This window comes from Prionailurus viverrinus, chromosome A3 (assembly GCF_022837055.1).
Source record: "Prionailurus viverrinus isolate Anna chromosome A3, UM_Priviv_1.0, whole genome shotgun sequence".
Taxonomy (NCBI): Eukaryota; Metazoa; Chordata; class Mammalia; order Carnivora; family Felidae; genus Prionailurus; species Prionailurus viverrinus.
Window position 1 is genome coordinate 82,919,694 of NC_062563.1, and position 13,673 is coordinate 82,933,366.

Genomic DNA, 13,673 nt, shown 5'->3' on the forward strand with positions numbered 1-13,673 from the left:
GGGGTCCAGGTAGTAGCAAGCCGGGTTCAGACCCTAGCTCAGTCACTCACCGACTGTGTGACCTTGGGCCAGTCACTTGAGCTCCCTGTGAATGTCGGTCATCATTTAGAGAGGAAAATAATAGTACCTACTTACTAAGGTGGTGTGAGATGTGAAATAAAAAATGTGGAAAGTGCTCAGCATCTCCCCCGGCACCGTGTGAGTACTGAATTTATTATTATCGTTGACAAGCCATGATGTCTATGACATATTATTAAGTGAATAAATAAAACACATGTATGGCACAATCCTCTTTATGTAAAAAGGCACCATTGTATTTCCCTCTGTGTGTGCGTTTATAAACACATAAAGAAAAGTCAGGGGGAAAAAAGAAAAGTCAGGAAGGATCAAACTGTTAACAAACAATGGTTAATTCTGGGGAGTGGAACAGGGGAAGTAGGTGAAAGAGGGTTTCGCCATTTCACTTACAAGCATCTGGACTGTTGGGGCCTTTCGGGGGTGAGGAGGGTGAGGGATGTGAAGGTGGAAGGCATTTTCTGTCTTAAGGGGCTGTGATCTGCAAACAGTGCTTTGCTGAGGCCTCGGTACTGATTTATTGGTCTGAGAACCTCCTATGTGTCCTTGGGTAGCACTTACCAAGTTTCTCTCTATGGGTGATACTGTTTACAAGGCACACACTGCCTTTGCTTAGTGGCCCTCTTTTCCCTAGGGCCAGGGCTACCTGCCTGACTTGGCCCCAGTGCAGGCTCCAGACCAGTCTAGAGCCAAGCCAGGAAAACCTGAAGAGCTAGACACAGATTCTTTGGTACTCAGCCCTGAGTGGGTTTCACGGCATTGATCAGAGTTTCCTGATTCTGATTGCTGAGTGATGCAGAGACCGTTTTCTCCTTTTTCCTCTTAGCAATAGAGTACCACTGTAGCAAGCTGGATAATGTGCGCCCCTTCCCCGGCCCAAATATCAATTTCTAATCCCTGAAACCTCTGAGTGTTACCTTACTTGGAAAACAGATCTTTGCAGATGTGATTGAGGATCTCCATGATCTGGAAGGAGCCTAAAAATGCAATTACGTGTATCTTTATAACAGCGAGGTAGAGGGAAATTTTTACCTGGACAGAAGAGAAGCCGATCTGGTTCCAGAGGCAGGGAATGGAGAGATGTGGCCACAAATCACAGAATGCTGGAAAGCCAGCAGACATCAGAGGTTGAAAGAGGCAAGGAAGGCATCCTCTCCCAGGAGCTTCCACAGGAAGAGCCGCCCTCACACCTTGATTCCAGCCCAGTGATACTGATTTTGGACATACGTCCTCCAGAACCATAGAGGATCACTTTCTGTTGTTTTAAATCACCAAGTTTTTGCTACTATGTTACAGGAGCCACAAGAAACTACTACTACCACCCTCCTCCTTACCACACAGGTAGGGACTTCATCTCCCAGTCCCTCTGACAACTGGGAGTGGCCACGTGACCACGTTTGGCCCACGAGTCGAAGTGGTGTGTGGGGGCGCCTGCATGGCTCAGTGGGTTAAGCCTCTGACTCTTGATTTCAACGCAGGTCATGATCTCACAGCTTCGTGAGTTTGATCCCCGTGTCAGTCTCCACACTGACCCTACAGAGCCTGCTTGGGATTCTCTCTCTCTCTTTCTCTCTCTCTCTCTTTGCCCCTCCCTGCTCATGCTCTGTCTCTCTCAAAATAAATAAACTTAAAAAAATTATTAAAAAAAAGAAAAGAAGCGATGTGCATAATTTCTGCTTCCCGGGTTTCAAAATAAAGTGTCTTACCCCTCTCTCCACCCCTGCCTTGTTTTCTTTTCCCTTCCCACCGCCCAGAACTCCATCACGGTGCTGGTCAGCATGCCGTGACCAAGCGGAGAGGACTCCCGGAGCAGCCGTCTCAGACACAAGGGTGGACACGGTGAGCAGAGGGGTCCTGGGGTCCTGGGCAACCTCACGGAGCCATGGTGTCCTTCACTACTGCAGTTGCACAAGAGAGGAATGAGATTCTGTACTATTTAAGGCATGCTGTGTCGGGTGTCTTTGTAACAGCAACAATACCCAGCTTATACTCCAACCAAAACATCAGGGTCCTGTCTGGTTCTGCTAACCTGGGCCTCTGCCTACCTAGAAGCCCTCCCTACAGCCTGTGCCTGGGTCCTGGCTCCTGCTGATCTACCTCCCCAGGGTAAATGGCCCTCTTCCTGGATTTCTGAATATCACCCACTCCAGGATTATTGACTCTCATAGTTTGCTTGTCTTTTGGGACATCTCCACTGCTCTGTGTGGAGCTGCCCGACCCGGACTCCTTGCGAGCACTACCAAAGTTGGCTTCACAACCGCACTTCCAGAGATCAAGCTCTACTCTCCCTGCTCCTTCAGCTGGTCGTGTCTCCCGGGAGCCCGTCCACTCCAGGAGGAAAATTTGCTTCCAGGTCCTGACTCCTCCTTGTCCATCCCGTCCTGTAGCCACTAGCTAGACCACGCCTGGCTATGTTCTGAGATACGTGGGGGGAGGGGTGCCTGGCCCCGGGCAGGAAGCACACCGTCTAACTGCCAAGTCTTCCCTGACACCTTCCCCTGCTGACCCCAAGGCTGCCTGGAGTTTCTGCTTTCCACGCACACCAGCAAATGACTACGCCGGCTTTTTGTAACAGAGGTGCCTTTCGTCGTTTGGCAGTTTACGCTTATGTTTGTTTTCCTTCACACAGCTTTACGGTTGATAATGTATCATCAGATAGGATGTTGGCCCGAGGACGTATACGGTTTCAGGAACACACATTTCACATTTGCCGAAGCACACGGGCCTAGCTTCAGGTAAAGAATCACCTGGGCACACGGCGAGAAATGCGTTTGATTGACTCTGAGCTGCCGAAGGAAACTCATCCAGTGCCCTGGATTGGGCAGCTACTGTTTATTTATGCAAAGAGTAAGAGAAAGTCATTAAAGCCCCCATTCCTGGTAATTGTCTCAGAAATTGCATTCCCTGGCCTGGCAATTAGTTTTATACAAAGCAAGAAGATATTTGGGTTAATAACCTTGCGTTTTTATGACTCAATCAATATTTTGGTTGCTGCAGGCTGCTTTGCTACTGTAAATTTTGAGTACAGTGCTTGTGGGGTGTATAAATATTTAGCTAGCCATTGAAGCATCAGTGAATTAAATCATTTCTTCTTTTCTTTAATTTAGAAGATACCGTTGGCAGTGTCCTGGCATGCGGTGTTCATTTTAGCTGCTGTCATAGACGGGGAAACTAAATTGCTGTTGTGCTTTATGGTTTATTACTTTGTCACTTTGCATCTCTATACAGCAAGCATCTCTTTTAGATTCATCTCCTTCCAATAGGCCTCGAATAACCTAGTCACTTGCTTCATATGGTTTTGATCTGATTTTAACTTTACAGCCATGTTACCCTGTGTTAAGCTTTGTAGTATTTTGTGCATGTGTGTTTATGTGTGTGTGCATGGTTTAGTATCACAGACATAGTAGGAGTCACAACTAGGACTGGTTATGAAGTCCTTCTGTTTAGAATGTGATGACTTTAAAAACAAAACAAAAAAACAAACAGATAACCAGAGTCCAAAGCTGTAGCTATTCAATACCGAAACAGTCACGCAAAGTGAAGCCTTCTTTCAACTGGTTGTTTTGTCTAAAGCAGGCTTTCCCAAAATATGTTCCTCAGAAAGTGTATTCCTGGGGCGCTAAAGGGATTCTATTTTGTTTCTATTGGGAAAGTCAAGTGGAAAAAAAAAAAGGTAGTACAATCCAGTTATTAGTACCTGCACTAGCCAAAGATATCTTGAGAGGGAAGGACTGAACATAATTCCGCCCAGTGTTTTTCAGGCTGAATTATTAAGAGGGCTTCAATTCTTTAACAGTGTTTTAGAAAAGAACTATCAACTATTGTGCTTTTTTTGTAGCATGTGATTGCTTGGTGCTGGCACTTGCTTATAAAACTGAGTCAGTACAATAATCAGAGAGTTCTGGGGCGCCTGGGTGGCTCAGTTGGTTAAGCGTCCCACTCTTGATTTCAGGCCACCATCTCATGGTTAGAGAGTTCGAGCCCCACATCAGGCTCACGGCTGTTAGCGAGGAGCCTGCTTCGAATCCTCTGTCTCTCTGTCTCTCTATCTGTCTGTCTCTCTCTCTGCCCCTCCCCTGCTCATGCTCTCTCTCAAAAATAAATAAACATTTAAAAAATAAAATAATATTAAGCATGTTTCTTTACCATAGGCCTTCTCAGGACCTTTATATGTTAATGTGTGTTTTTTGTTTATTTTCATTTTTTTAATGTTTTTGCAGAGCATCTTAAAAGACTGATGTCCTGCCAAATATGCTGACATACTTTAGGCAATACTGGCCTAATCTCTACCTAACAACCCGCTTGGATTGAATTGCCTGCACTGACTGTTACTGGAGTTCATGATGGAGGTGAGAAGCCTGTATGTGTTTTTCTCCCCATCTCTCCATCCACGTCGGTCCACACCGCCGAATCCTGGGGGTTGAGATTTAGGAACATCAGATGGGCTGAGGTTTGGACCTTGGCTCAGCCACTTACGACCTCTCTAATCTTCAAGTCATTTAACCTCTTTGCCCCTCAGTTCCTTCATCTGTAAAATGAGGATAATCATATACCTTCCTCACAGGGCTGTCACATAGAGTAAATGAGATAATGCCTGGGAAGCATTTTGTACACCGCCTGGAACATAGTAAGTCTTTAACAAATCTGAGATTTTATTATTATAACCCATTCTGTAAAGCCCAGCTTAGACCGGATCCTCTTTGTGAAGCCTTGTGGGTTTCCTCCACACAGAATCAATTCCTTTTTCTTCTGTATTCTGGTCATTTCATACCTTTAATGTGTGATTCATTATAAATGCCTCAAGGAGAGGGGCTGTGCCTTATTCATCTCTGTGCTGCAGTAGCCTTCTAACAGGCCATCAAACCCAAAGGATGAGAAATGGACTCATCCCAACAGATTCAGCTTCCTTTAAGTCCTTGAAAGAACCATTCAAAAGTATCATTTACATGTTATTGCTCAGCCACAAGAGAAGCTGAGAAATGCAGTCTTCATTCCAGACCTCTCCTTAGTTAAAGCAATGCTGTGTACTACCTTCGTATATACCTTCTATGTCTGCCTGTCTGTCTTGTCTGTCTGTCCATCTGCATCTATCTATCATCTATCTATCTATCTATCTAAGATGAAGCCAAAGGGTCAGGCTAATCCTGCAAAAATCCCTTTACCTGCTCTCTGGTGAGTGGAAAAGACTCTCACTGCCTTTAAGATAGTGATTTCAGGATAGGAAAACAACAGCTTCCTGATGTTATTAATATCACTGGGCCTTTGTCACACTAGAAAACATGTTTCATATCGACACACTTGAATACTACTTTAGAAAAAAAGCCTTCCAGGAAAAAATAACATAAGCGCCTCTGCAGCAGTAATGTCCCCACTGAGGAAGGGCGAGCACACACACTGAGCATTTCGACAGGAAAACATGCAGATATTTACTTTGGCATCAGCCAGATTTCACAGTTAGTACTTCCCAGGTCTAAGCTATATAGTCATATGTCTTCCAAAAGAACATGCAGGCAGCAATACGAAATCCTAGATTTAATCAAATTATACTTGTTTCTTTAGCATGAGCCAAGCTTTCTGCCAGTTCATAAGCATCTTTTCATTTGATTTTCCTGATGTGATATGTGAGTGAGAAATCGGGTTAATCCAGTAGTGAGGACATGCAAATAACAGAAACCTGATCTGAATAAGCGTTGGGCAGACAAAGCTTTACTGAGTATCTTTTCTTTTCTCGTTGAGGCAGAAAGGAGTTGATACAACCAAGGACACACAACTCTTCAATTCCCATGGGGAATAGCTAACTAATTCATGGAGAACAACAAAAATCCTCAGATGATCTAAAACCATCATACTGACGGGCAGATTTCACTTTCTCTTTCGATGAGATATCACCCAACTGGCAAACAAGCATAAACAATGATTACTTGTCCATTTTCCTTTTGCCCCCTTCCCCTTACGTCGTTTCTTCTTATTGAACTTCATAAAAAATATTAATGGAGTATTTGCTATTCAATGTAAGAAAGACAAACTGTAAGAAGGCATTGACCTCACTGAGTTTCGTTAACAATGCAGTTGGTTTTATTTGTAGGTTTTGTTCATTTTAACCCAGATGGGGGCTTAATTATATAACTACTGTCCACCTGGGTTTTTACTTGTATATTGTAGAAAGGGTCCCACATTAGTATATACAAAAATATGGAATATATAGGGATATGGAATATTCCTACAATGGAAATATGCAATAGTCACAGATAGGAATATGGACTTCGAAAGGATTGAACTACCTCATTCTTTTTTAAACAGCTACATACTATGCCTTTGTGTGAAAATACCATAATTGACTTCACCAGTCCCTAAATAATGCACATTAAATATTTCGCTATTACAAATAATGCTACAATGAATAAACTGTATGTTTTTATTATTATTTTCTGGGCAAATACATCTGTAGGATAAATACCCAAAAGTTGAACTGCTAGTTGAATTGCAGAGAACATGTGCTCTTGTGATTTTGTACCTATTATAATGTCACACTGTCATTCATGAAAGAATACAATTTAAATACGTACTTCACAAACACTTATATATTTACTCTTATATATTTGGCACTTTATTGGTGAGTGCCTTCTCCAAGAGAGGAAATTACCGAATTTTATGAATTTTGCCAATTAGAAAGATACAAAAAAGTCACCTCGTTTTAAAAAAATTTTTTGTAACCTTTATTTATCTTTGAGAGGCAGAGAGACACAGAGCATGAGCAGGGGAGGGGCAGAGAGAGGGAGACACAGAATCTGAAGCAGGCTCCAGGCTCTGAGCTGTCAGCACACAGCCCCATGTAGGCCTCGAACCCGGAAACCACGACATCATGACCTGAGACGAAGTCGGTGCTTAACCAACTGAACCAGCCAGGCACCCCTTCACCTCATTTTTAATTTGCATTTATTTTATTATGAATGAGGATGAGTACTTTTTGTATGTGACAGAGGTATTGAGGTCTATTCCTGGATTCTCTATTCTGTTTCATTGATCTCTCTGTTATGTGTCTTTTTTCAGAATTAAGAAGGATGATTTTCAATTGAAAAAGAATGTATAAGAACAGTCAAGCTCTACCACTGATGGGCTCAATTGAATGAATCCCTTCATCTCTTTGCTTTTAGCTTCTCCAGCTATAAAACAGGAGAGTTGGATCTGAAGAGCTTGTTTACTCCGTATATGTTGTTGAGTGTTAGGCTCTGCTCTGGGGATGCAAAGGAGGGGTCAAGGCAGATGCTGTCTCTGCTCTCATGGAATTTACAGTCAGTGTGGGGAGGGGGGCAGACACTAGTCAAATCCTGACACAGATCATTGATAGTCCCTAGCAATGGAAACAGAAAAAAGTGGGGAGCAGGAGCAGGAGCAGGGAGAGGACCACAGAGATTTCCTTTGGAAGGAAGTGAAGGAAGTGAAACAGATCTGCTGGAAAAACAGCTAGCCAGGTGAAGGAGGGGGTGGGTGCGTGGAAAGGAAGAGTTTTCCAGATAAACTTTCTGGCATGTGAGGATCTGGCGTGAATAGAAAACTCTCTACTGTAGCTGAAGATAGAAAAATGAGGGGAAAGTGATAGGAGATGAGAGAGACTACAGAAGTAGGTAGGAATCAATCCATGTAGAGTCTTGGGTAAATATTTTGGTCTTTATCCTAAACATTTGTCTTACTTGGGACCTCTAGGAAGTCAGTTCTGAGTTGAAGACTAAAGTGGTGTGTTTGTCCAGCATACAGAATTTCTCCAGAAAGCTTACGAGGAAAACCATATTTCAGAGCATTTCTTATCAGAGAGAAAGGAGGGAGTGATTTATCTGCCTAGTATTCTCCCAGCTTCCGTTGCCCATTGTTCATGTTTCACTCTACTGAAAGCTAATTCCCCTGTGCTGAGTACATCACTCAGCCCCTCAGTGGTCATGACCAAGGTGGGGCATTCAACCAAACCTGGAAGTTGAGGTGTATGTGAAACACCCAACCCAGAGAAATAGAAGGAAGGAGTCCAGGGAGTCTGAGAGGCACACAGATATTGTGTCCTATATACCATTAAAAGAATCCACACAAGAGAGTGACATAGTGTAGCAACATTGTGGAGAACAGCTTAGTGAGTGTTGAGAATGGATGTATGGAAACCAGTTGGAAAGCTATTGAAATGGTCCAGAAGAGAGCAGATGATGCCCAAGGTTGGTGGTGGCTGTGGAAATGGAGGGAAGTGAATGGATATGAGAAATTTTAGGAGGTAAAATCACCAGGCCTAAGGGAATGGTTAGATTTGAGAAATAGAGCAAGTTACCAAGTATGTCAGGTTTATGACTTGAGCAACCGGTAGATGGTGGCATCATTTGCTGAGATAAGAATCTGAGGTAGAGAATCAAGTTTAGTAGGAAAGATTATGACTTGGGGTTTGAACTTGGGGCTACGAGAAGTCCAAGTGAAGATTTTGAGTAGGCAACTGAATATATGAGTCTGATAATTGGCGCTATCGATGTGGATGGTAGTGGCTGAATATGGAGTGAGAAAATCATTTTTAGCTTAAGAAACAGAAACATTGAATGGCTCTGTGGAGAAGGATGGTAATGGAAAGAAAGTAAAGAAAGAACAGGGCAGGAGTAGGAGGAAAACAAGAAGAACCCAGGGAAGAGGGTTTCAGGAGAGAAGGGTCCCAGGGAGACTAGGAAAGGTGAGTACTGAGTCCTTTGCCTTAGCAACATGGTGGCCATTAGTCATTTTAGCCAAAGTAATGGGGCTGAGGAGTGAGGGAAAATGATGAAAATGAAGAGTAGCATAATAACCTATTTGAGAAGTTTTACTGGGAAGGAGTAATATGGCAGGAAGGGAGTGTGGGTTGAGATGGGTGCCTTTGTGTTATCTTAAGAGGGACTTGAGTATGTTTAAGTGTAAATAGGAGTGATTCAGTGTCAGAGAAGGATGAGTATACAGGGGAGAAGAGACATGTTATAGTGTCAGGCTCTAGAGAGGAAAGGAGGGGCTGGGATCCGGAACACAGGGCCTGACCTTAGGGTAGAAAGCATCAGCCAGGATGGGAGGAAAGGAAGGGGGATGGTGTCAGGGTAGGTGGGGCTGTAGCCAGAAGTTGAGGGTCTGGTTCAATGGCTTCAATTTTTGAAAACTAGGAGGCAGGTTATATGCAAAAATGTGTGATGAGAGTTGGAAAGGTACGAAGGAGGATAGAGAGAGTTTAAAATAGGAGAAACTCCCAACTTAGTGATCTTGAGAGAACTTCCCTCACGAGCAGCTTGGAGAAATGATAACTGGGTGGAGGGAAGAGGTGAAATGCAAAGAGAAGGAAGGGGGTCACAGCCAACCTCCTGACTTCTGCCTCTCTACTTACCCTCCAGCCAGTCTTAGCTCTGGTCCTCCAGCTCATAGACAAGGAAGGAAACAAGGCTGGTCTGACACAGCAATTCAGTGTTTCTGGCTTCCAGATAACGAAAAGGGTGTCACTTTTGTGATCCACAAATAATAGCCTGACACAAGAACCAATCCATGTTTGAAACTTCTTTTATTGTGGCGTCATGGTGATACTTCCAAATGTTGATGCTGGAAAATAAAATATTGTGAGCATCCACTAAAATTTTAACACAGAAACATGTTAAAAGTCTTTTGTTCCTTGGGCTTTTCTTTTCGGCTAGAACAGGACCTAACTGTTTAACTTGCGGTTAAGGATTATTTGTGCGGGGCACCTTGGTAGGTGAAATGTAGGGGATTTGGCGCTCTGCCCATGGAACACTGGGCAGGAGCTCCAGTTACAAATTGCAGCTGTATAAAATAACAGGAAACGTGGGGCTTTGAAAGATTCCACTGGAAAGATTAATTATTTGGGAAAGAGTTATGCCACAGCTTCGTGTGTTTTTGGAGAAAAGGTGGCCCACGCCATTTTTAATAGTGCAAAAGAAAATTCTGCTACTAGACTAAAAGAGGAGAAGGGAGGAGCTCTTGTTTCTTGGAAGGGCTCACATTTAGTTTAAACACCATCCTCATTGTCTTTGTTAGAAGACAAGGAGCTAGAAATGAAAGCCACATGGAATCCCAGAAAGATCTGAGGCTTGTAAAAGAAAAAATCCGGATTTCCTAATTCTCTGAGATGACCTCCCTGTTTGTTTGTTTGCTTTAACTTTTCTCCCTACTGCCCTCCATCCTGCCCGTCAACATCTAACCATGTTCTATATGTCAATCCACCACGGACATTCACGTTCCTGTAGGCATAACGATGTTATTCAAACAAATCCACAACTTCTGTGTGGACACTGACTTTGGATGACTCCGTGATATCCAGAAGGATAAACCAGCATTTACTGCACAGCTGGGATGACCCCAATGATCGGACAAGCCAACACTCAATAGATTTGAACACAGCTTTCTGAGAACAATGTGTTTCTACACATTTGAGGTAAAATAATGCAGTCTCTCCAGGATGCTCTAATTGCGAACCGCCAAGAAATTGTAGGGGAGTTGGTATTTTGATGGAGGGAAAGGCATTTTCTTGAGTTCCAGAGACATCTGTCTATAAATGTATATAGAAAAGGGATATATGTTTCCATGTAGGCTCATCACTTTGTTTCATCTTGAACATCATTCATCTGAAATCGGCCTTGGAGAGATTTATTTGGCATGAAGGTTTACTTGAGCTATGGAAGGAGCAAATTTTCTCCCTCCATGCTATGTCTCTCACAGTTGAGCCTCACCACTAAGTACGAGAAATGTTTGTTATCTGACATGCTTGGGGAATGGGATGTTCAGGTTCATCAATTACTTGGATTAATAAAGGGTGATCATTTGAAGACTTGGCATGCAGTAATGTATGCTTCACACCCAACTGTGGTGCCGTAGAACTCAGACTTTCTCAGAGGATCAGGACTTCAGGACTTTAGAATCTTTCAGTGCCTTGGGTCATCTCTAGGAAGAGCAGTTAATCTCATGGAGAGTAGATGCGTAGTAAACTGGATATTTCCAGTTAGTAGAAGGTCAGAAAAACAAAGCTTTTACCATAGTTCTGTTAAATTTCTTTCTTTCTTTCTTCCTTCCTTTCCTTCTTTCTTTATTCCTTTCTTTCTTTCTTTCTTTCTTTCTTTCTTTCTTTCTTTCTTTCTTTCTTAATTTTAGAGAGAGCTTGAGTGGGTGAGAGGGGCAGAGGGAGGGAGGGAGAGAGAGAGAGAGAGAGAGAGAGAGAGAGAGAGAGAATATAAAGCAAACAACTTAAAAGACCTTAAAAGAGACTTGAAAATAACTCAAGCCAATTCTTTTTCCACTACATCTATGCTGGCCCCATTCTGCTGGAGAGACCCTCTGAGGCCCTTGGTGGGACAGAGGCCTACTCGTTCGCAGCGTTTACCTTGCTCACTGTGAGGAGCGGAGCAAACAGCACCTCTCTTCTGAACTTTTCCAGTCTTCCTAATGGTAGGAAAACCATATCAAGTGCACTGGGGCCCTTCACCCAGCTTGAGAAGGGAAACGCCTAGGAGCAACTCTCTCCCTAGTGTCCCTCACTACTGACACTTAGAACAAATCACTTAAAGATGAGTGACTGATGGGGCACTGCGTGGCTCAGTTGGTTAAGCATCTGACTGTTGATTTTGGCTCAGGTCATGATCCCAGGGTCGTGAGATTGAGTCCTGCACCAGGCTCCTCGCTGAGCATGGAGCCTTGGAGCCTGCTTGAGATTCAGTCTCTCTCCTCTGCCCTTCTCCCCCACTCATGCTCTCTCTCTCTCTAGATAGATAGATAGAGATAGAGATAGAGATAGAGATATAAACTTTTTAAAAATAGTTGAGTGACTGATAGACTCATAAAGGCAGAACTCTGATTTTTGGCGTTTTGTTGTTCTCTTTAACAAGTCCTGACCAGAAGGTCCAGGACCTTTTTTAAAAAGGGAGTTTATGGGGCGCCTGGGTGGCCTAGTCGGTTAAGCAGCCGACTTCGGCTCAGTCATGATCTTGTGGTCTGTGAGTTTGAGCCCCGCGTCGGGCTCTGTGCTGACAGCTCAGAGCCTGGAGCCTGTTTAGGATTCTGTGTCTCCCTCTCTCTCTGCCCCTCCCCCGTTCATGCTCTGTCTCTCTCTGTCTCAAAAATAAATAAACGTTAAATGAAAAAAATTTTTTTAAAAAAAAGGGAGTTTTCTTATTACCTATTTTATTAATTTAGGGAGCCTCCCCTGTACCTACCACAACAATAAAAGTTCTGTACCTCTTTATTATTCTTTTTAAAAACTCATTTACTTATTTTGAGAGGTGGGGGGAGGGACAGAGAGAGAATCCCAAGCAGGCTCTGCACTGTCAGTGCATAGCCCCATGTGGGGCTCGAACTCATAAACCATGAGACTATGATCTGAGCCGAAGTTGGACACTTAACCGACTCCCCTCAATGATTCTTAATAAAAGTAATATTTAAAATTTGTACGAAGCTTTCTCAAGGTACCACTAGACATTGTATTCTATGTGGATGGCACCCTGGAGTTGTGCAGTGAACAGCTTGTGCAGTTGAGCTGAGAGTCTTGTGCTTTATGGTTTTATTTTAAGAGAAATAGGCTCTTTCATATATATAGTAGTAGTAATTATCATAAAAACCATTGCTACCATTTTTTTAGCATATAGGATGGACCCGTATATGTTACACAGTACAGAGTATACATCATATTTCATCTTCACAGGAAGTAAGTAGTTGGGATTTGAATTCAGTCCTGTCTGTCTGCCCAAGCCATGTTCTTTTCCCCTTCCTTTTGGATCCAACCACTCATTCTACAGGTGAGCAAACTCAAGCTCAGAGAGGATGCACGACTTGCTCTGGGTCACACAGGGTCTTCTACTCTATTTCACAGAACTTATAGGACCTTGATAAATGTGTAAGAATGTGGCCTTAAAGGAAAGTCTCAGAGAGACATAATAATATTGAACTCATACACACACGCACACACACACACACACACACACAACATATAGCTCAAGCTCTTCGGAGCATTTTTCTGTTCCTTTTCCTTCACACATACTTGGCATCTTGTGGGAAGGTGGGGTTGGGTGGCAAACAGATCCCAAAAGAGGGGAACCCTGAGGGTATTTCCCACAGGCAGGTGTTTGGTTCTCAGCCTGGATTAATTGGAAGGAAAGAGGTGTTGTTGTTTTTTTTTTAGTTTATTTATTTATTTTTGAGAGAGAGAGAGAGAATGCACGCATGAGTGGGGAAGGGGCAGAGAGAGAGGGAGAGAGAAAGAATCCCAAGCAGGCTCCATGCTGTCAGCACAGAGCCCAATGCGGGTGTGAAATCATGACCTGAGCTGAAACCAAGGGTCCCATGCTCAACCGACTGAGCCCCCCCAGACGCCCGGGAGAGAAAGAGTTTAAATGTGAGGTGGGTTCAATGCAAGTCTGGAAAGTGAAATTGGAATTCTGTAGCCTAATAGTTGTGTGTTTTCAAAAATGAATATTGTAGGTTTTTTGTTCTTATTAAAGACAGCCCATGGTCATATAGAAAATTTATATGATACTGCAGAGAATAAATAAAAAAAATAAAATCCTGTTCCCCCGAAAGACTAATGAGGTTTGTTTATTACTTTAAAAAGGGTTTTTAAT

General features: G+C 43.2%; 1 long non-coding RNA gene across 1 annotated transcript; it reads left to right on the forward strand.

Moving 5' to 3' along the window:
- The first annotated feature begins 1,839 nt into the window (after window positions 1-1,839).
- Window positions 1,840-4,391, forward strand: LOC125162739 (uncharacterized). Its single transcript, XR_007151155.1, has 3 exons — window positions 1,840-1,914; window positions 2,705-2,810; window positions 4,296-4,391. It is a non-coding gene; the product is annotated as an uncharacterized LOC125162739 (long non-coding RNA).
- Window positions 4,392-13,673: the final 9,282 nt, after the last annotated feature.